This window comes from Battus philenor, unplaced genomic scaffold, assembly GCF_028537555.1.
Source record: "Battus philenor isolate CCGP_79_NKW_IND1 unplaced genomic scaffold, ilBatPhil1.0.hap1 SCAF_18, whole genome shotgun sequence".
In the NCBI taxonomy this organism is placed as follows: domain Eukaryota; kingdom Metazoa; phylum Arthropoda; class Insecta; order Lepidoptera; family Papilionidae; genus Battus; species Battus philenor.
Genome location: NW_027181680.1, coordinates 872,878 through 896,899, shown reverse-complemented (window position 1 = coordinate 896,899; position 24,022 = coordinate 872,878). Strand labels below are relative to the sequence as shown.

At 40.2% G+C, this 24,022-nt stretch overlaps 1 protein-coding gene across 1 annotated transcript in view; it reads right to left on the bottom strand.

Annotated features, from left to right (window-relative positions):
- Usp8 (Ubiquitin specific protease 8) overlaps positions 1 to 24,022 on the bottom strand; it is a 50,409-nt gene that overhangs the window by 11,225 nt on the left and 15,162 nt on the right. The window lies entirely within an intron of this gene.

Here is a 24,022-nt window from a genome sequence, read left to right as displayed (position 1 = left end):
TTTTTTTTAAAATGACCCCCGCAATTGGGGGCCTTTCGCACCCCTATTTATGGTGGGATAGGGACTTTATTAGCATTTAATTATTTTATTTTCATTCTCTTCTCTTTCATTCTTCACATAATCTTTCATTCTGTTCTTTTATACCACAATTCTGCTTTCTTTCCCTTTTGCTCTGTTTTACCATTCTTTCATACTCTTTTCATTTTACATTTTCTTAATTTCTAGTTTTGTTGTATCACATTTTTATCTTTATCTTTATCACAGTTTAATATTATTTATTTTTACATATCTTTTTTGTTTTTATTTGTTGATGCCTAACTTTTATTTTTTTCTATTGCATATTGTATAATTCTTTTGCAATTACTGAGGAATTCTTTCATGGTTTCTTTTCCGCCTATCAGGAAGGGGAATTGTCTCCTCCCTGATTTCAACGCCAGTGCAGTGTGCTATTATGGCGCGCAGAGGACGGTGTCGCCTATCCTTTTGAAACTTGGAGCAGTGACAATTCTATTTTACCGAATATGCGGCCTATAGCAGAGAAAAGCTAGAACTGGATGAATACTAGATTCATTCCATCAACTGCATTCGTCTATTATTTGTATCCGCTAATATATAAACTTTTATTCCTATAACCATTGAATATGTTCTTTGATATACTATATATTGTAATATTTTTATCTTAAAAATTATTTTTTGATCTCATATCTAAGCTACCTCAAGTAATTTCACCTGTTTAGATACGTATTGGTCTTCTATTTTACCCTAGTTGATTTCCACCTTGTCATCAAGTATATCCTATGTTTACGTATTTCTCTTGTATTTACATCGTCGCGTAGAGAAATTCGCTTCCAAGTGATAACATCTAAGTTTGCGTAACTTAATCTATACTTTAACTGGTTTCTTATAATACTATTACGTCGTGTCGACCCTATAAAATTAAATAGGATTCGTTATATATAAACTACAAAATGTATACGTAATGCACGTAATGGGTAAACGAAAACGAATGAATGTACTTAAAAAAACTAGTTAAACCAAGTCAAGGAATTTTTAAATAATAACTTAGAACTCAAAGGTAAAAACGAAGCACCTCGCTTGATATTTTTTTTTGTCCTTTAAAGGCGAAGCATTTGACCTTTCTTTCACCTGATTTTAAGTGATGACGGAGTACACTTATTTATACTACGGAGAAGGTTCTAGTTAGTTTGAGATAGTACTCGATTAGAATTTCAGAGAGCCGTACACAATCTCTAAATAACTACAAGGTCATGCGTGTTCTTGATCCTAGGTTTCCGTGTTTATTGTTCAGATGGTTCTGTAACTCGTGCTTTGTAACATTATTAGTGTATGCCCATGTATTTTTCATTCCTCCTACTTTTTTAACCTTTATAGGCGAAGCAATAGACCTCTGTCTTGCCTGATGTTACACGATGAGCAGTTCTGCGATGCTACATGCTTGCCTAGATATCTGTTCACTCTCGACTTGAAGACTCCTAAGTTATAATTTTCTAGAAACAATTACGCAGGTAGATTGTTCCTCTCCTTGTCTATTTCGCACTATTTTAAAATTATTTGTAGTAATTTCGCTGGACACCCATAACAGACCTTTTAAATGTGATGAAGGGATTACAATTTTTCCATCATCATTTCAGCTATCAGGACATAGGCAACTGGACATAGGGCTCCCCGATAGACTTGGGGGTGAATGTTTTACGTTCCATTATTGGCCCTTGGTCTCAGAACCTTAAGGTTCCAGCGGAAATTCAATACGAGCTACCACTGTGATCAAAAAGTAATGTGAAATTGTCATTTAAAGATCCCGAGCATTAGGGAGGCAGGTACATTTTTCTATGTTGGAAGGACTGTCTATAACATTTGCAAGCGTCTTTTTAAATACGAAAAGAACCAATATTTAGCCACTTCCTCACATGCAGTGGCAGTCGTGCAATAAAGTGAACCGCCCGCCAGCCTGCTGATAAATGCGTATGCGGCAAACAATGCGAATTACGCAACTGCTACCGCCAAATCACTCTACACGTGTTTCACCCCTCCACGGGGCATCCTCAGGAGTAATGTTACACTAATTAGTGCCAAATCACTCGGTGTTTGAGTGGGTGACACACGTGTTTAGTGAATTAACGGTGGTGGTTGTGTAATTAGCATTGTTTGCCGCACGCGCATTCATCAGCGGGCTGGTGGGCGTTGCACTTCATTGCACGACTACTGCTACATAGCGGAAGTAGCTATATATTAGTCCTTTTCTTACTGTCTATTTTTGTACTTCTTTATGAATACATTCACGGTAAGGTCTTGGTGCCGTAATCTATTTAAACGCTTGTTGCGAAACCAGGGCCTTTTTGACCTGGTCGTCTTTCTCTGTGCGGAAGCTGTAACTTCTGTTGTCCTTGAGGTGTAAAAGAGATAGTTGTATATATAAACATGTTGACTATGACGGAATTAAGGCAGAACTATAAATGTCATATTTATATTGCACTATTTTATTTGATTTCAATATGAAAACGCTATGAAAACACTAGGTCATAATCTGCTTGATTCGCATTAGTGAAGTTACCAGGTCGAGCCGACCTGGCTAATAGCACGGTATGAAAGTGCGTAAAAATCAGTATAACAGCAACCGTGTTAAAGAATCTATCGCAAACTAAGCCAATGTAGCTTCAAAAGAACTGTAAAAAACTATTTCTGTGAAGTTGGCAGAGATGTACACGTGAATAATGTCTTATTGCAACCTTACAGATGACTGTGCATATCATATTTAGCATGACATTATAAAGGACTTTCTTTTGGCCCCCGCTATTGGGAGCCTCTCGTACCCCTGTTTTGTTTGGGACAGGGACTTTATTTACAAATAATTTTTTCAGGGTTTTATCTATATTCTACACTCACTTTCATTCTTCTCAATTTCTTTTATTCTTTACAACATCTTGCAATTTTTTTTTGTTCTTTCATTCCTTCTCGCTTTCATCGCCTTCCTTTCTTCATCTTTTTTACTCTTAGGTGGCAAGGTACAATTTTATTTCTAATCTTTATTTTATTCATACATTTTCTATCATTATCTTTTAATATCACAGGTTTGTTTAGATTAGACTTTTTAATGCATTAGAGTCTTGTCTTACATTCTATTTTTATTTAATAAGTTCTTTTACATGTGCATATTATTCATTTTGGTTCAAGTTTTCCTATTTCGTTTTGTTATTTTTTTATTGCATTGCTTACCACCCTGCGAGCAAATATAAAGGACATTATTCTTAATATATATCTTTATAGTTCTCTTTAGAAATTAAAACATAAATACAGAAATAATGGATTTGATTTGGTATACAAATTACCCTAAGGTTAAATATAATGGCAGTTATTAAAGAAATTAGGTTTTTTATTACTCCTGTAAAATTTGATTTCTACAATTACGGATTTACTTAATGGTAGCGATGATATCAAGTTAAAATACTTAGATAAATGATACTTACACGCCTGAATAGCCAAACGATGTGATTCTGTGAATATTTTAATTTCACTTTAACTTTTAACACCATGTTAGCTGTATCCAGTGGTATGCATTTCTGTTCGTATCGAAGAATTTTCGTCGTTTCGCTCAACTTGATCAAAGTTTGTTTTATCAGCTTAATTTTTATACCTATCGTTTTATTCTTAATTGTGCGTTGAATAGATTTCTGCTTTTGGATGTTTATTTATATAAGTCACTTTTATATTTATTTATTTTATTATCTATTTTTGTTAACGTATCTATTTATATGTATATATTAATTTGTGTCGTTTTTAATTATGTTGCAATTTTTAAACCTTTACACAAACACACACAGACAACTATTTATACTCCACAAATGTTATACACAAACGTGGATTTTCAAAACCAATGTGTATGCTTATATTTTGATAACGGAAACACTAGTACGAGTAACACTATTAGATAGAACATGAAAACTGTTGAAATTACTGTCGCGAGCATTTGTTTTTCTATATTTTTTTTGCCGTGCCGATCAACTCGACGTCTATCCTTGACGGAGGTCGTTACAATTGTGACGATTTATGTACAGTCCGAGAGGGCGGTTGAGGGGATAGGGTGGCGTAGGGTGACCACGCTGAATGCGAATCTAATACATTTCAAAGTTGTTACTTCATTCACCTCTTTGAAACTTTTTACGACTATTTTCAATCAACCTGTATGTTGAAATAACATCATCTTTATTGACTTTCAAAGATGGAAATTTTTTCAAATTCACTTAACGGGATTCTCGGAAACTTTCACAGGTTTAAACTCAACGAGATTCTCTCGTGCTTCTGTGAGCTGCTGGTGCTCCGGATCCTGGTGCACCTGTTGGCCAACTGTCCCGCATTCAAAGTACGATTGCGATACCTCCTGATAGGAAAAAATTAGTGAGAACAGTGTCACCTCACTAATAAATGACGATAAGGATTGGTCTGCATTTCTCAAATACTGCATGGCCGTAGTAGAGGACGTGATTAAAAGAAACAGTACCGAAAGTAACCCAGTGGTAAAAGGCTGAAATTTGTGATGGTAGGTCTCGGGTTCGATTTCTGAGATACAATTTTATATAATTCTCACTTTGTGCATATAGTATTGCTTCTGCTCGCAAGTTTCCAGAGAATGGATTGTAGGGTCCTCAGCGTACCATAATACCACACCAAACATAGCACCACACAAAGTGGAAATTATGGTATATCTCCCCATACATATCTTCGACGAAGGCCTATACCTTGCAGTGGGCATCTATCAGCTGAGAAGAAAGAGAGAGGCAAGTTGATTGGAAATAGGTGTAAAAATGTAAATAATTTCTATCCGATGAGCCATGAATTCAACTCTTTAAATCTCTCACTTGTATAACCAAAAATTTTCAAATATTTTAAAAAATATCTTTCCGGACACGTATAAATATATCATGGTCACCGTACAAGGTGCGAATGCCACGTGAGGAAGCTAAGTGCGATATAGTTTGATTGATGGCCGGCCCTTGGCCACTACAGCCAAGCACTACTGTTTGAACTTGCACCCTACACTGATGTTTGGGTGGCGAATAAGTTATTTTTAGTGAAGTCGGCAACATAGGCAATCATTTCGTATTTATTAACCTTTTGGCAGCGTACAGCGCCTTCTGGCGCTCAGTTATAGACGCTTTATCATAGCGAGCAGCGCCTTTTGGCGCTCGTCTATAGACGCTTTATGACAGCGAACAGCGCCTTCTAGCGCTCGTCTATAGATGTTTTATCACAGCAAACAGCGCCTTTTGGCGCTCGTCTATAGACGCTTTATGACAGCGAACAGCGCCTTCTAGCGCTCGTCTATAGATGTTTTATCACAGCAAACAGCGCCTTTTGGCGCTCGTCTATAGACGCTTTATGACAGCGAACAGCGCCTTCTAGCGCTCGTCTATAGATGGTTTATCACAGCAAACAGCGCCTTTTGGCGCTCGTCTATAGACGCTTTATGACAGCGAACAGCGCCTTCTAGCGCTCGTCTATAGATGGTTTATCACAGCAAACAGCGCCTTTTGGCGCTCGTCTATAGACGCTTTATGACAGCGAACAGCGCCTTCTAGCGCTCGTCTAAAGATGTTTTATCACAGCAAACAGCGTCTTTTAGCGCTCAGTTATAGACACTATCACAACGAACAGCGCCTTTTGGCGCTCGTCTATAGACACTATCACAGCGAACAGCGCCTTCTAGCGCTCGTCTAAAGATGCTTTATCACAGCAAACAGCGCCTTTTGGCGCTCGTCTATAGACGCTTTATGACAGCGAACAGCGCCTTCTAGCGCTCGTCTAAAGATGCTTTATCACAGCAAACAGCGCCTTTTGGCGCTCGTCTATAGACGCTTTATGACAGCGAACAGCGCCTTCTAGCGCTCGTCTATAGATGGTTTATCACAGCAAACAGCGCCTTTTGGCGCTCGTCTATAGACGCTTTATGACAGCGAACAGCGCCTTCTAGCGCTCGTCTATAGATGGTTTATCACAGCAAACAGCGCCTTTTGGCGCTCGTCTATAGACGCTTTATGACAGCGAACAGCGCCTTCTAGCGCTCGTCTAAAGATGTTTTATCACAGCAAACAGCGCCTTTTGGCGCTCGTCTATAGACGCTTTATGACAGCGAACAGCGCCTTCTAGCGCTCGTCTAAAGATGCTTTATCACAGCAAACAGCGCCTTTTGGCGCTCGTCTATAGACGCTTTATGACAGCGAACAGCGCCTTCTAGCGCTCGTCTAAAGATGCTTTATCACAGCAAACAGCGCCTTTTGGCGATCGTCTATAGACGCTTTATGACAGCGAACAGCGCCTTCTAGCGCTCGTCTATAGACGCTTTATCACAGCGAACAGCGCCTTTTGGCGCTCGTCTATAGACACTATCACAGCGAACAGCGTCTTTTAGCGCTCAGTTATAGACACTTTATCACAACGAACAGCGCCTTTTGGCGCTCGTCTATAGACGCTTTATCACAGCGAACAGCGCCTTTTGGCGCTCGTCTACAGACGCTTTATCACAGCAAACAGCGTCTTTTAGCGCTCAGTTATAGACACTATCACAACGAACAGCGCCTTTTGGCGCTCGTCTATAGACGCTTTATCACAGCGAACAGCGCCTTTTGGCGCTCGTCTACAGACGCTTTATCACAGCAAACAGCGTCTTTTAGCGCTCAGTTATAGACACTATCACAACGAACAGCGCCTTTTGGCGCTCGTCTATAGACGCTTTATCACAGCGAACAGCGCCTTTTGGCGCTCGTCTACAGACGCTTTATCACAGCAAACAGCGTCTTTTAGCGCTCAGTTATAGACACTATCACAACGAACAGCGCCTTTTGGCGCTCGTCTATAGACACTATCACAGCGAACAGCGCTTTTTGGCGTTCGTCTATAGACGCTTTATCACAGCGAACAACGCCTTCTGGCGCTCGTCTATAGACACTTTATCACAGCGAACAACGCCTTCTGGCGCTCGTCTATAGACACTTTATCACAGCGAACAACGCCTTCTGGCGCTCGTCTATAGACACTATCGCAGCGAACAGCGCCTTTTGGCGCTCTTCTATAGACGCTTTCTCCCAGCAAACAGCGCCTTCTGGCGCCATAAATTTATTTTACATTATCGTGTCAATAATTGCTTGATCACGGTCAATAATTTATTTGTTACCAACGCGACAGCTGCATACGCATCCTTTGCGGATATTTTGTCATATAACTAAATACACGTCGTTCGTATAGACATTCTACTATCACGTTGACTGTTGAGAGAGAATTTAATTTTATACGCTCCGCAGCGAAAGGATTAATAAACATTATTGTAACGTGTTCAAGTTTTATTGAAAACTATATGTGTTGAAATTTTTAATTCCTGAAGTTCGATTCGGCGGAGTGATCTTTTTCTTGAAATAGAACTTAGCAAGCTTTGTCCCAGGTGTGAAAAACCATCTACAACTTCTAAAATAGCAACTCCGACAAATACTTGAGCGTTTGACCGTATTAATTTTAAGGTCAACTTATTCGGAGACTCAACTGGGTTCATCGACAATTGTCTCCAGGTCTTCCACGGTCCACCATGACTATATTATCAGCAAATCATAGGTTGCCGAGCCCGCTCCAGTCCACTACAGAAATGGTGATCAGATAAATAATGGAAAGAAAATATAATTTTTTTTATGACCCCCGCTATTGGGTGCCTCTCGTACCCTTATTTATGGTGGGACAGGGACTTTATTTGCAATTTATTTTTTCACATTGTTTTTTAATTTTCTTTCTCTTCTTTCGTACTTTATTGTCTCTTTCGGTCTATTATCTATCTTTCATGCTACAGTTCTTCTATCTTTCTATTTTGCTCTGTTCAATCTTTCATTCTTTCCTCTTTTGTTATTACATTTTTTTTATTGTACATTTTTATTTAACATTATTATTATTTATCCTATAATTATTCTCTATCACAGTTTTATGTATCACTTTGGTTCTATTTTTTCCATTTTTTTTATCTATTTTCATCAGTATTTATTTATTGTGTTTACGTTTTGTTCCTTTCAATAGCACATTTTGCAATTGTTTTGCAGAGGGCTATGAATGAGTTTTTATCTATTCCGCTTATCAGGGAGGCTATTGACTCCTCCCTGATTTTAGAAGAAAATATTATTAAAAACGATCTCAACTTTTACATTTGTAGCTTATTTTAGCTTTAAGTTCAAGATGTATAACAAAGTGAACCTTCGGTGCGGGTCAAGGTGAAGCCGTTAAGATATGGGGGCGGTCTGAATTGATGGATGCGGTGCTCGACGCTGACCAGAGACCCTGACCTTCAAGTCACGCGGGCTTGTGGGCCTTCGCAAAAAGCGTAAATATAGTATCTTTTTAAACAAACCTTTAAGGTCTATATAGAAGCTTTAACACCTAGAATTTGGACCTTATACCTTATCAAATCTCTTGTAAGTTACTGCCAAACTATTCGAGCTAGAACAAGGCACACCGAGTAGCCCCCGCTGTGTGTGTTTACAGTATTCAGGCGTAATATCCAAAAATATATTTTGGTCCACAGAGTCATGGCAGACTGATTTCTGGTCGATCAATCTATAGTCAATAGACATTTTGATCGATTGACAATTGGTTTGGACTTTTTTTTGATCGACGTGTACAATTTTACAGACTTTTTGATCGATCTATATGTGGACGACAGACTGGTCGACCGCCATATAGTCAATGGACTTTTTGATTGACCGACATGTAGTCGTCAGCACCTTTTTGTATATCGAATTGTAGCCGACATACTTTTTTGTCCACCGACATGTAGTGAATAGACTTCCAGATCGACCTGCATTTTGTTGGCAGACTATCAAGACGACCGGCATGTAGTCGATTGAAATTTTCTAATAGATTCAGGCGTTACTTTGCGGAAGTCCATCCTAAGTAAGAAAAGGACTAATATATAGCTACTTCCGCTATGTAGCAGTAGTCGTGCAATAAAGTGCACCGCCCGCCAGCAACTCGGTGTTTGGCACTAATCGGTGTAACATTACTTCTGAAGATGCCCCGTGGAGGGGGAAACACGTGTTGAGTGATTTAACGGTGGAAGTTATGAAATTCGCATTGTTTGCGTACGCGCATTTATCAGCGGGCTGGTGGGCGGTGCACTTTGTTGCACGACTACTGCTGCATAGCAGAAGTAGCTATATATTAGTCCTTTTCTTAGATAGAATTTTAGATCGGCCGACATGTAGTTGTTCGCACGCTTTTGTATATCGACTTGTAGCCGACAGACTTTTTTGTCCACCAAGAGGTAGTCAACAGACTTTTTGGACGATCTACATGTTGTCGACGGACCTTTTGGTCAACCGACATGTAGTAGATAGCACTTTTTTATTCACCGACACGTAGTTGACAGACTTTTTGGTCGACCAACTTGTTGTCGGCAGACTGTCTAGTCGAATACCATATAGACGATATACTCTATGATCCACCGACACGTAGTCGAAAGACTTTCTGGTAGATCTGCATTTTGTAGACAGACAATCAAGTCGACCGGCATGTAGTCGAAATCATTTTTGATCGGCCGACAGACTTTTTGGTTGACATACATGTTGCTGTCAGACTTTCTAGTCGAGTACCATATAATCAATAGACTTTTTGTTCCGCCGACACACAGTCGAAAGACTTTCCGGTAGACCTGCATACCTTCGACAGATTCACGTTAATCTTTGTACACCGACACGTAGTCGAGAGACTCTTAAATCACCTTTGTACAAAAAACAAGTTGTAAAAACAGTTTTGACAGCAAAATTACCATACGACGATACATAATTTCAATAATCATTTTTCTCAGTATATATTAATGTTAGTTTAGATTTGTTTCAGGAGGAGAAGAGGGTATCTTTAACATCCAGAAGGTGATGGTTATTTATGTATATGACTAGTTATATGTATAAAGGTTTAATTGGATGAATGTATAGTTTATTTTGCTGTCAATATATTTATGGTACACTTTAAGCAAAAATCAATGGTTTAAAAAATAAAATTTTTCCCATGTGTACACGGATACTATGTACTACCATTATTGTTCTGCCGCATTGCAACATAGTTTCAGAGTGATCACTTTATACAGTATGATTGGAATTATTCGTAAAAGCTTTATAGAATTTTACTGAAAAATAAACAGTACATTCAACTCTATATCTCCATAATAAAGCATCCTGTACAAGCAGTAATTGAAATTTTTGTTTATATAAGTTCACATAGCGACAAAATGTCATAGGCAGTAAACAAAGACAAAACCTTCACATTATTTATTATACCGGATTGGATATAAAAATTCACACTAACTATATCGTCATTTCGTTATCAAACCTGCTACCTACATTTGCAAATTATACACGGTAATAAAGTAAAACGCTATATAGCAGTGCTACTAAGCCTTTAAGCGGCGCTATTTCTGAAGCTAATCTTATAATCTCGCAGTAAAACGTACAAAAAGCTGTAAATGCTAATTTATTATGACGGCTTATGTCAAATGTCAACTCTCATATTAAGCTCCGAGACCGATTAGGCAGCGGTTGAAGCCGATACCAGGGTTCATACCTTGAAGGCAATCCTTCACGTACCAACGTCACAATCAAAATACATTTACTTCACGTGATGATATAATATTAAACAGAGTGCATACACACACGCACGCACGCACATACACACACACACACATATATCTAATATATAAAATTCTCGTGTCACGGTGTTCGAACTTGAACTCCTCCGAAACGGCTTGACCGATTTTTACCAAATTTTACATGCGTATTCAGTATTTCTGAGAATCGGCTACTATCTATTTTCCATACCCCTAAGTGATAAGGGTGGTCCACCCCTAAATTTTATTTTTAATTTTTTTAGACAATTTTTTTGGTTTTTATTTTATTATGATACAGCATACAAAAATACATACAAACCTAAATTTTCACCCCTCTACGATCAAACCTTATCTTACATTTGTTAATTAAAAACTTTAATTTTTTTTGCAAAACAACGTTTGCGAGATCAGCTGGTATATATATATATATATATACATATATATATATATATAAGGTTATTTTCCTCCTCAATTTGATTTTACTTTTTTTAATTTATTTTTGCCTGTTATGACATTATCTCATTTCAACTACCTTCATTTATTTATCTGTGCGCCGTATAACAGTAAACTGGTAGAGAATGCCTTCGGCATTAAGTTCGCCGTTATAAATATATTGTTTTAAATTATTAAAATATGAAGGCAATTCATCTATATTTCTAATTTCAGACGTCCACTGATGGATATGGACCAGGGCTTCTTAAACTATCGGTCGCGACCCCAAATGGGGTCGCGTAGCAAAGTTCTGGGGTCGAGAGATTTTTATGTCAAATATTTATATATACCATTTTAAACATCACTAGAGTTGACGGTATACAGTGGACTTGCAGCGTCTAAACACGCGCATTTGTTGAAGGTTTTAAACTGATATAAATACAAATTTATAATTTTTTGTGCATTTTTTAATTTTAGACTTTTGTATGTTTCAAAATGAATTCTGAAAATATATATTTTCATATGTATATGTATATTGTTACCTGATAAATAAATCATAAAAAATATTAATTTATTTTTATTCTATATTTGTATGAGGTCGTCAAGAAACTCGCAATCATAAATGGGGGTCGTGAATGACAAAAGTTTAAGAAGCCCTGATATAGACCATTACCGTTAATATCGGAGAGGACCTGTTTTTAAGGCTTTATATTTTGGTACTTCTCAGTAGCTCTACGAACTAAATGCCGCATTTTCCTCTTACTTCCTACACGATTTCTTCTTTACTTCTATATATGCTAAGAGAATAAGAGGGTATAAGAGCGGCTTGCGTCCAAAGTTCTTCGATGACTTTAAGGTTGTCTGTCCACCTTTTGGGTGAAAGCCTCCATTCAGAAACCTTAAGGCTTTTTTTATCACAAAAAAGGCTGAGAAAAGCATTGCTAAAGATTTTCGCTGACAGATGAGCCATATATATATATATATATGTACTAACTGATCCCGCAAACGTTGTTTTGCAAAAAACAATAAAGTTTTTAATTAACAAATAAAAAATAAAGGTTGATCGTAGAGGGGTGAAAATTTAGGTTTATATGTATTTTTGTATGCTGTATCATAAAGAAATAAAAACAAAAAATTTTGTATTAAAAATAGAATAACAAATTTAGGGGTGGACTACCCTTATCACTTAGGGATATGGAAAATAGATAGTAGCCTATTCTCAGACCTACTGAATACGCATATAAAATTTGGTTAAAAATCGGTGAAGCCGTTTCGGAGGAGTACGGTAAGTAACATTGTGACATGGATATTTTATATAGTATATAGTATATATATATATATACCTCTTTATATCTCTTACATCAATGACCAATCACCCTGTATATTACTAATTTTATACAGATACGTACATGAACAAAAGTACTCTTATAAGGCATTCTCCGTATACCTCCTCAAATCACAAAGGGATCCTTCAGAAATTAGCAAAGTCGCTGTTCGTGTTTAACAATCCTTTAGCAAACACCTCTGCGACAAATCGCCCTTTTTAATTCCCCTAGCGTTAAATAAAACAGTTTCAACGACAAGCTTTGGTAGAGTTTCTCCTGTTTCTTATTCCAGCTCTAACTCTATCTGTTGTACTGTACTGCTATGATATGTTTTTGCTATGCCCTAAGGCTTTTAATTACCCTAGCGTTAAATAAAACAGTTTTAACGATACAAGCTTTGGTAGAGTTTCTCCTGTTTCTTATTCCAGCTCTAACTCTATCTGTTGTACTGTACTGTTATGCGATATTTTTGCTGTTAGCCCTAAGGCTTTTAATTCCCCTAGCATTAAATAAAACAGTTTTAACGATATAAGCTTTGGTAGAGTTTCTCCTGTTTCTTATTCCAGCTCTAACTCTATCTGTTGTACTGTACTGTTATATGTTTTTGCTGCGCCCTAAGGCTTCTAATTCCCCTAGCGTTAAATAAAACAGTTTTAACGATACAAGCTTTGGTAGAGTTTCTCCTGTTTCTTATTCCAGCTCTAACTCTATCTCTTGTACTGTACTGTTATGCGATATTTTTGCTGTTAGCCCTAAGGCTTCTAATTCCCCTAGCGTTAAATAAAACAGTTTTAACGATACAAGCTTTGGTAGAGTTTCTCCTGTTTCTTATTCCAGCTCTAACTCTATCTGTTGTACTGTACTGTTATGCGATATTTTTGCTGTTAGCCCTAAGGCTTTTAATTCCCCTAGCATTAAATAAAACAGTTTTAACGATATAAGCTTTGGTAGAGTTTCTCCTGTTTCTTATTCCAGCTCTAACTCTATCTGTTGTACTGTACTGTTATATGTTTTTGCTGCGCCCTAAGGCTTCTAATTCCCCTAGCGTTAAATAAAACAGTTTTAACGATACAAGCTTTGGTAGAGTTTCTCCTGTTTCTTATTCCAGCTCTAACTCTATCTGTTGTACTGTACTGTTATATGTTTTTGCTGCGCCCTAAGGCTTCTAATTCCCCTAGCGTTAAATAAAACAGTTTTAACGATACAAGCTTTGGTAGAGTTTCTCCTGTTTCTTATTCCAGCTCTAACTCTATCTGTTGTACTGTACTGTTATATGTTTTTGCTGCGCCCTAAGGCTTTTAATTCCCCTAGTATTAAATAAAACAGTTTTAACGATATAAGCTTTGGTAGAGTTTCTCCTATTTCTTATTCCAGCTCTAACTCTATCTGTTGTAATGTACTGTTATGATACGTTTTTCCTGTGCCCTAAGGCTTTTAATTCCCCTAGCGTTAAATAAAACAGTTTTAACGATATAAGCTTTGGTAGAGTTTCTTCTGTTTCTTATTCTAGCTCTATCTCTATATGTTGTACTGTACTGTTATGATATGTTTTTGCTGTGCCCTAAGGCTTTTAATTCCCCTAGCGTTAAATAAAACAGTTTTAACGATACAATCTTGGTAGAGTTTCTCTTGTTTCTTATTCCAGCTCTAACTCTATATGTTGTACTGTACTGTTATGATATGTTTTTGCTGTGCCCTAAGGCTTTTAATTCCCCTAGCATTAAATAAAACAGTTTTAACGATATAAGCTTTGGTAGAGTTTCTCCCGTTTCTTATTCCAGCTCTAGCTGTATCTGTTGTACTGTACTGTTATGATATGTTTTTGCTGTGCCCTAAGGCTTTTAATTCCCCTAGCATTAAATAAAACAGTTTAAACGATATAAGCTTTGGTAGAGTTTCTGCGTTTCTTATTCCAGCTCTAACTCTATCTGTTGTACTGTTCTGTTATGATATGTTTTTGCTGTGCCCTAAGGCTTCTAATTCCCCTAGCGTTAAATAAAACAGTTTTAACGATATAAGCTTTGGTAGAGTTTCTCCTGTTTCTTATTTAAGCTCTAACTCTATCTGTTGTACTGTACTGTTATGATATGTTTTTGCTGTGCCCTGAGGCTTTTAATTCCCCTAGCGTTAAATAAAACAGTTTAAACGATATAAGCTTTGGTAGAGTTTCTGCGTTTCTTATTCCAGCTCTAACTCTATCTGTTGTACTGTTCTGTTATGATATGTTTTTGCTGTGCCCTAAGGCTTCTAATTCCCCTAGCGTTAAATAAAACAGTTTTAACGATATAAGCTTTGGTAGAGTTTCTCCTGTTTCTTATTTAAGCTCTAACTCTATCTGTTGTACTGTACTGTTATGATATGTTTTTGCTGTGCCCTGAGGCTTTTAATTCCCCTAGCGTTAAATAAAACAGTTTTAACGATATAAGCTTTGGTAGAGTTTCTCCTGTTTCTTATTCCAGCTCTTACTCTATCTGTTGTACTGTACTGTTATGATATGTTTTTGTTGTGCCCTAAGGCTTTTAATTCCCCTAGCGTTAAATAAAACAGTTTTAACGATATAAGCTTTGGTAGAGTTTCTGCGTTTCTTATTCCAGCTCTAACTCTATCTGTTGTACTGTTCTGTTATGATATGTTTTTGCTGTGCCCTAAGGCTTCTAATTCCCCTAGCGTTAAATAAAACAGTTTTAACGATATAAGCTTTGGTAGAGTTTCTCCTGTTTCTTATTTAAGCTCTAACTCTATCTGTTGTACTGTACTGTTATGATATGTTTTTGCTGTGCCCTGAGGCTTTTAATTCCCCTAGCGTTAAATAAAACAGTTTAAACGATATAAGCTTTGGTAGAGTTTCTGCGTTTCTTATTCCAGCTCTAACTCTATCTGTTGTACTGTTCTGTTATGATATGTTTTTGCTGTGCCCTAAGGCTTCTAATTCCCCTAGCGTTAAATAAAACAGTTTTAACGATATAAGCTTTGGTAGAGTTTCTCCTGTTTCTTATTTAAGCTCTAACTCTATCTGTTGTACTGTACTGTTATGATATGTTTTTGCTGTGCCCTGAGGCTTTTAATTCCCCTAGCGTTAAATAAAACAGTTTTAACGATATAAGCTTTGGTAGAGTTTCTCCTGTTTCTTATTCCAGCTCTTACTCTATCTGTTGTACTGTACTGTTATGAGATGTTTTTGCTGTTAGCCCTAAGGCTTTTACAGCTTCATCGGATATGAGTTCACGGAAGGGTCACATTAGACACTCTAATGGAGAATGAGGCAGTTAAGACGTGGCTTTTCTGGTCAAGTCTGTGTTGTTGTTTGTGTAGTGAGTGCGGAGTGAGGATGGGAGGGCAGCGTGGACTACTCGGCAATCTAAGGAAGGATACTGATTCTACCTCGGATCGCCTACGTTGTTCGTCACGTAAACGGCCTCCCGATACCGTATACGTGACGGTGTAGCGTTTTATTTGGATTTTGATCATCGCACGCGTTTTTTCGTGTATAGTGACCGAATTGTATGATCATTGTTCGACGGTTTAGGCTTTCATAATACGCTGTTGTGTTTAAAAGTATTTGGTGTTGTATTGATTCAAATTAAACGCCTATGATTCAAAGTGAGAGTCCATTGTCAATACAGTTCATTCGCGTTACTGACGCGGTGTATGATTATTGTCCGCCGGTTTAGTCTTTCCTAATATCCAGTTATGTTCGAAAGTATTTGTTGTTTTATGGAATCAAACTAAACGCCTATGATTCAAAGCGAGAGTATATTGTCAATACAGTCCATTCGCGTTACTGATGCGGTGTATGATAATTGTCCGCCGGTGTAGTCTTTTCTAAAACGTTCTTGTGTTCGAAAGAATTAATTGTTTTAATGGATATAACTAAAGATTTTATTATAACTAAAGATTTATAATAACAGCACATTATAAATACAGCCGGTTTGTGTTAAGAACAAAATGTATGACCATTGTCCGCCGGCCTAACCTCATGTACTTTGAATTACACATTACATTCCCTAAGATGGCATTGTTAAACTTAAAACTTTGAGTATTCCAAATGCGAGTGTGAGAATAGTGGACAACACACTTAAACAAGCAATTCATTCCCAAGCTTTATCAATTAAAAATCTCTTAAATTGTTATGCGATGTTTGTTCAATGAACTTAATCGTTTGACTGCTACGACGCAAAAGTGCTGCGTTATTTTGTCTATAAAACTACGACGCAGTTTCATTGTCTGTTGACCAAAATGTGGGCTTCTCCCAGACGCTACACCCGTAACACATTTTAATTTATTTTTTATCACATCTCTGTTTAACTATCGCAAGGGAAAATCCTATAAAGAATTATTAAAGTTGATTGATGTTTTAACTATATGAGAGTATTTTATTTGACAGCATCAAGTCAAATAATGTCTGGCAATTAAAGCAAGGCAATTTGTTTCAAATATTAATACGCATACACAAATAATCTTATTTAATGAAAAATAATAATGACTTTTCGAGTAATTCATACTTATTGTCTCCTGAACTAAACGTTGAAATGTTTTTTTTTTTAATTTCAACGTTCATTTTTGGGATTTCAAGACATAAGGTTGTAGACATGAAAAGATAATTTTTTCCGTACGTAAAACTGAAAGCCTGATATCGAGTTGTATTCTACAACATAAGTACGCACACAAACGAGATTACAGAGGGCACACGTGAGCAACTAAAGTGGGTGTAGTACGTGGGAGGTGGGTTATAATCGCCGAAAAGCGTGCACGGAGGCTTTCGCGGAGTAATCCTACCGAAAGGACGTACACGTGCACGGGCACGTCGCCGTCCACGTGACAATCCACCTGTCCGGTTCAACAAACGCGTTGTTTCCATATCAAATGAAATTAATTACTTATTTAGAATGTATTTGTGAACTTAACCGGAAAACCTATAGTAATTAATATATCTATGTGGTTTAAATACGTAAAACAATTTTCTAAACTTTCACATACGAGAACTAATTATACTCTTAGTTAAGAGTTTTATGAAGAAAAGACATAAATAGGATGTCCTAAAATGAATTAATAATTCTAAAGTGACTAGTTCTTCAAAATAAAATATCTAAAAAAAACCTTCTTACTTTGTCAAAGTAATTTATTTTAAAATTTCATGTTATCTGAAATTTATATTTTTGATCACAGTATTATAACACTGGCTAGTCAAATAGAAATATTTATAATGATATGAACACAAGAAAAATGAATGAACAGGTTTGTACACGAAGACAATTTCCAAAAGTAGAATTTGTATCGTGTAAATACATTTGTAACAATACCCTATAACTATAGGTGTATCTAAGGGAACTCCTCATAGGCGCTTGCCCACGGCTGGACACCCTATCGACATCTATTAAATGTATAGAAGAAAAGATAAAAGATAAAACCAATGTCGACGGACTGACTCAATCATTGCAGATGAATGTGAAATAGATAAAATGGTGTCAAAATAAATTTTTATAATATGTACTAGATGATCCCGCAAACGTTTTGCAAAAAAAAATTGATATTTTAATTTACAAATAAGAAATAAGGGATGATCGTAGAGGGGTGAAAATTTATGGTTGTATGTATTCTTGTATGCTGTATCATAAAAAAATAAAAACAAAAAATTTCGTTAAAAAAATAAAAATTTTTTTTAAGTGTGAACAACCTTTATCACTAATATAAATAGATAGTAGCCGATTCTCAGACCTACTGAATACGCATATTAAATTTGGTAAAAATCAGTCAAGCCGTTTCAGAGGAGTTCAAGTTCGAACACCATGACACGAGAATTTTATATATTAGATTGTAACTTATTTATTACAAGTATATATGTTATACATATATATGTTTATGTGTGTATGTTTGTCTTGCTTTTACAGCTTCATTGGAACTGAGTTTACGGAGCGGAAGGGTCCGTGAACTTAAAAATAAAACAGAAGCTGGAAAGACGCGTTCCAGTTGTACGATGACGTTCGCACGTAGTGAACCGCTCTACCCGAGTAGAGCTGTGTAGTGTTGATGTTGTGTATGCGGCTTGGGACGGCAGCGTGGACCACAGGCGAGCCAAGGATGGATCCGGATCCAAACTTGGTTCGCCCACGCTGTTCGCGGTTAGGGAGCGGGCGGCTCTAAGAACGGGTGTTGTGGTGTGGTGAGTAATGTTTTGTTCTATTGTGAATGACGCGATGTCCTGTGCGGTGTGTAGCAGGTGCTGTGTGGTTAGCGCTTGCAGTATCGTGAGTGTCTGCAGCAGGTGTGGTGTGGTGTGTGTTCGGTGAGAACCTTGTGATGGGTGTGAGGATAAGTCTTTGGCACATATCTTTGCAAAGGTATGGAGGGAGTAGCAAGAATCACTCGCTAAGAGAGTGTTTAGGTAGCGATGTACTCGCTGTGTGGTCGCTAGTGCTGTTTGGTTAGCGCTTGCAGTGTCGTGAGTGTCTGCAGCAGGTGTGGTGTGGTGCATGTTCGGTGGGAACCCTGTGATGGGTGTGAGGATAAGTCTTTGGCACATATCTTTGCAAAGGTATGGAGGGAGTAGCAAGAAGCACTCGCTATGAGAGGGTTTAGGTAGCGATGTACTCGCTGTGTGGTCGCTAGTGCTGTGAGGTTAGCGCTTGCAGTGTTGCGAATGTCTGCAGCAGGTGTGGTGTGGTGCATGTTCGGTGGGAACCCTGTGATGGGTGTGAGGATAAGTCTTTGGCACATATCTTTGCAAAGGTATGGAGGGAGTAGCAAGAAGCACTCGCTATGAGAGGGTTTAGGTAGCGATGTACTCGCTGTGTGGTCGCTGGTGCTGTTTGGTTAGCGCTTGCAGTGTCGTGAGTGTCTGCAGCAGGTGTGGTGTGGTGCATGTTCGGTGGGAACCCTGTGATGGGTGTGAGGATAAGTCTTTGGCACATATCTTTGCAAAGGTATGGAGGGAGTAGCAAGAATCACTCGCTAAGAGAGTGTTTAGGTAGCGATGTACTCGCTGTGTGGTCGCTAGTGCTGTTTGGTTAGCGCTTGCAGTGTCGTGAGTGTCTGCAGCAGGTGTGGTGTGGTGCATGTTCGATGGGAACCCTGTGATGGGTGTGAGGATAAGTCTTTGGCACATATCTTTGCAAAGGTATGGAGGGAGTAGCAAGAAGCACTCGCTATGAGAGGGTTTAGGTAGCGATGTACTCGCTGTGTGGTCGCTAGTGCTGTTTGGTTAGCGCTTGCAGTGTCGTGAGTGTCTGCAGCAGGTGTGGTGTGGTGCATGTTCGATGGGAACTCTGTGATGGGTGTGAGGATAAGTCTTTGGCACATATCTTTGCAAAGGTATGGAGGGAGTAGCAAGAATCACTCGCTAAGAGAGTGTTTAGGTAGCGATGTACTCGCTGTGTGGTCGCTTGTGCTGTTTGGTTAGCGCTTGCAGTGTCGTGAGTGTCTGCAGCAGGTGTGGTGTGGTGCGTGTTCGGTGAGAACCCTGTGATGGGTGCGAGGATAAGTCTTTGGCACATATCTTTGCAAAGGTATGGAGGGAGTAGCAAGAATCACTCGCTAAGAGAGTGTTTAGGTAGCGATGTACTCGCTGTGTGGTCGCTAGTGCTGTTTGGTTAGCGCTTGCAGTGTCGTGAGTGTCTGCAGCAGGTGTGGTGTGGTGCATGTTCGATGGGAACCCTGTGATGGGTGTGAGGATAAGTCTTTGGCACATATCTTTGCAAAGGTATGGAGGGAGTAGCAAGAAGCACTCGCTAAGAGAGTGTTTAGGTAGCGATGTACTCGCTGTGTGGTCGCTAGTGCTCTTTCGTTACCGCTTGTAGTGTTGTGAGTGTCTGCAGTAGGTGTGGTGTGGTGCATGTTCGGTGAGAACCTTGTGATGGGTGTGAGGATGTCTTTGGCACATATCTTTGCAAAGGTATGGAGGGAGTAGCAAGAAGCACTCGCTATGAGAGGGTTTAGGTAGCGATGTACTCGCTGTGTGGTCGCTGGTGCTGTACCGTTACCGCTTGCAGTGTTGCGAATGTCTGCAGCAGGTGTGGTGTGGTGCATGTTCGGTGGGAACCCTGTGATGGGTGTGAGGATAAGTCTTTGGCACATATCTTTGCAAAGGTATGGAGGGAGTAGCAACAAGCACTCGCTATGAGAGGGTTTAGGTAGCGATGTACTCGCTGTGTGGTCGATAGTGCTCTTTCGTTACCGCTTGCAGTGTTGTGAATGTCTGCAGCAGGTGTGGTGTGGTGCATGTTCGGTGGGAACCCTGTGATGGGTGCGAGGATAAGTCTTTGGCACATATCTTTGCAAAGGTATGGAGGGAGTAGCAAGAATCACTCGCTAAGAGAGTGTTTAGGTAGCGATGTACTCGCTGTGTGGTCGCTAGTGCTGTTTGGTTAGCGCTTGCAGTGTCGTGAGTGTCTGCAGCAGGTGTGGTGTGGTGCGTGTTCGGTGAGAACCCTGTGATGGGTGCGAGGATAAGTCTTTGGCACATATCTTTGCAAAGGTATGGAGGGAGTAGCAAGAATCACTCGCTAAGAGAGTGTTTAGGTAGCGATGTACTCGCTGTGTGGTGCTGTTTGGTTAGCGCTTGCAGTGTCGTGAGTGTCTGCAGCAGGTGTGGTGCGTGTTCGATGGGAACTCTGTGATGGGTGTGAGGATAAGTCTTTGGCACATATCTTTGCAAAGGTATGGAGGAAGTAGCAAGAAGCACTCGCTACGAGAGGATTTGGGTAGCGATGTACTCGCTGTGAGGTCGCTGGTGCTGTACCGTTACCGCTTGCAGTGTTGCGAATGTCTGCAGCAGGTGTGGTGCGTGTTCGATGGGAACTCTGTGATGGGTGTGAGGATAAGTCTTTGGCACATATCTTTGCAAAGGTATGGAGGAAGTAGCAACAAGCACTCGCTATGAGAGGGTTTAGGTAGCGATGTACTCGCTGTGTGGTCGATAGTGCTCTTTCGTTACCGCTTGCAGTGTTGTGAATGTCTGCAGCAGGTGTGGTGTGGTGCATGTTCGGTGGGAACCCTGTGATGGGTGCGAGGATAAGTCTTTGGCACATATCTTTGCAAAGGTATGGAGGGAGTAGCAAGAAGCACTCGCTATGAGAGGGTTTAGGTAGCGATGTACTCGCTGTGTGGTCGCTAGTGCTCTTTCGTTACCGCTTGTAGTGTTGTGAGTGTCTGCAGTAGGTGTGGTGTGGTGCATGTTCGGTGAGAACCTTGTGATGGGTGTGAGGATGTCTTTGGCACATATCTTTGCAAAGGTATGGAGGGAGTAGCAAGAAGCACTCGCTATGAGAGGGTTTAGGTAGCGATGTACTCGCTGTGTGGTCGCTGGTGCTGTACCGTTACCGCTTGCAGTGTTGCGAATGTCTGCAGCAGGTGTGGTGTGGTGCATGTTCGGTGGGAACCCTGTGATGGGTGTGAGGATAAGTCTTTGGCACATATCTTTGCAAAGGTATGGAGGGAGTAGCAAGAAGCACTCGCTATGAGAGGGTTTAGGTAGCGATGTACTCGCTGTGTGGTCGCTAGTGCTCTTTCGTTACCGCTTGTAGTGTTGTGAGTGTCTGCAGTAGGTGTGGTGTGGTGCATGTTCGATGGGAACCCTGTGATGGGTGTGAGGATAAGTCTTTGGCACATATCTTTGCAAAGGTATGGAGGGAGTAGCAAGAAGCACTCGCTATGAGAGGGTTTAGGTAGCGATGTACTCGCTGTGTGGTCGCTGGTGCTGTACCGTTACCGCTTGCAGTGTTGCGAATGTCTGCAGCAGGTGTGGTGTGGTGCATGTTCGGTGGGAACCCTGTGATGGGTGTGAGGATAAGTCTTTGGCACATATCTTTGCAAAGGTATGGAGGGAGTAGCAAGAAGCACTCGCTATGAGAGGGTTTAGGTAGCGATGTACTCGCTGTGTGGTCGCTAGTGCTCTTTCGTTACCGCTTGTAGTGTTGTGAGTGTCTGCAGTAGGTGTGGTGTGGTGCATGTTCGATGGGAACCCTGTGATGGGTGTGAGGATAAGTCTTTGGCACATATCTTTGCAAAGGTATGGAGGGAGTAGCAAGAAGCACTCGCTATGAGAGGGTTTAGGTAGCGATGTACTCGCTGTGTGGTCGCTAGTGCTGTTTGGTTAGCGCTTGCAGTGTCGTGAGTGTCTGCAGCAGGTGTGGTGTGGTGCATGTTCGATGGGAACTCTGTGATGGGTGTGAGGATAAGTCTTTGGCACATATCTTTGCAAAGGTATGGAGGGAGTAGCAAGAAGCACTCGCTATGAGAGGGTTTAGGTAGCGATGTACTCGCTGTGTGGTCGCTAGTGCTCTTTCGTTACCGCTTGTAGTGTTGTGAGTGTCTGCAGTAGGTGTGGTGTGGTGCATGTTCGGTGAGAACCTTGTGATGGGTGTGAGGATAAGTCTTTGGCACATATCTTTGCAAAGGTATGGAGGGAGTAGCAAGAAGCACTCGCTATGAGAGGGTTTAGGTAGCGATGTACTCGCTGTGTGGTCGCTGGTGCTGTACCGTTACCGCTTGCAGTGTTGCGAATGTCTGCAGCAGGTGTGGTGTGGTGCATGTTCGATGGGAACCCTGTGATGGGTGTGAGGATAACTCTTTGGCACATATCTTTGCAAAGGTATGGAGGGAGTAGCAAGAAGCACTCGCTATGAGAGGGTTTAGGTAGCGATGTACTCGCTGTGTGGTCGCTAGTGCTCTTTCGTTACCGCTTGTAGTATTGTGAGTGTCTGCAGTAGGTGTGGTGTGGTGCATGTTCGATGGGAACCCTGTGATGGGTGTGAGGATAAGTCTTTGGCACATATCTTTGCAAAGGTATGGAGGGAGTAGCAAGAAGCACTCGCTATGAGAGGGTTTAGGTAGCGATGTACTCGCTGTGTGGTCGCTGGTGCTGTACCGTTACCGCTTGCAGTGTTGCGAATGTCTGCAGCAGGTGTGGTGTGGTGCATGTTCGATGGGAACCCTGTGATGGGTGTGAGGATAAGTCTTTGGCACATATCTTTGCAAAGGTATGGAGGGAGTAGCAAGAAGCACTCGCTATGAGAGGGTTTAGGTAGCGATGTACTCGCTGTGTGGTCGCTGGTGCTGTACCGTTACCGCTTGCAGTGTTGCGAATGTCTGCAGCAGGTGTGGTGTGGTGCATGTTCGGTGGGAACCCTGTGATGGGTGTGAGGATAAGTCTTTGGCACATATCTTTGCAAAGGTATGGAGGGAGTAGCAAGAAGCACTCGCTATGAGAGGGTTTAGGTAGCGATGTACTCGCTGTGTGGTCGCTAGTGCTGTTTGGTTAGCGCTTGCAGTGTTGCGAATGTCTGCAGCAGGTGTGGTGTGGTGCATGTTCGATGGGAACCCTGTGATGGGTGTGAGGATAAGTCTTTGGCACATATCTTTGCAAAGGTATGGAGGGAGTAGCAAGAAGCACTCGCTATGAGAGGGTTTAGGTAGCGATGTACTCGCTGTGTGGTCGCTAGTGCTCTTTCGTTACCGCTTGTAGTGTTGTGAGTGTCTGCAGTAGGTGTGGTGTGGTGCATGTTCGGTGAGAACCTTGTGATGGGTGTGAGGATGTCTTTGGCACATATCTTTGCAAAGGTATGGAGGGAGTAGCAAGAAGCACTCGCTATGAGAGGGTTTAGGTAGCGATGTACTCGCTGTGTGG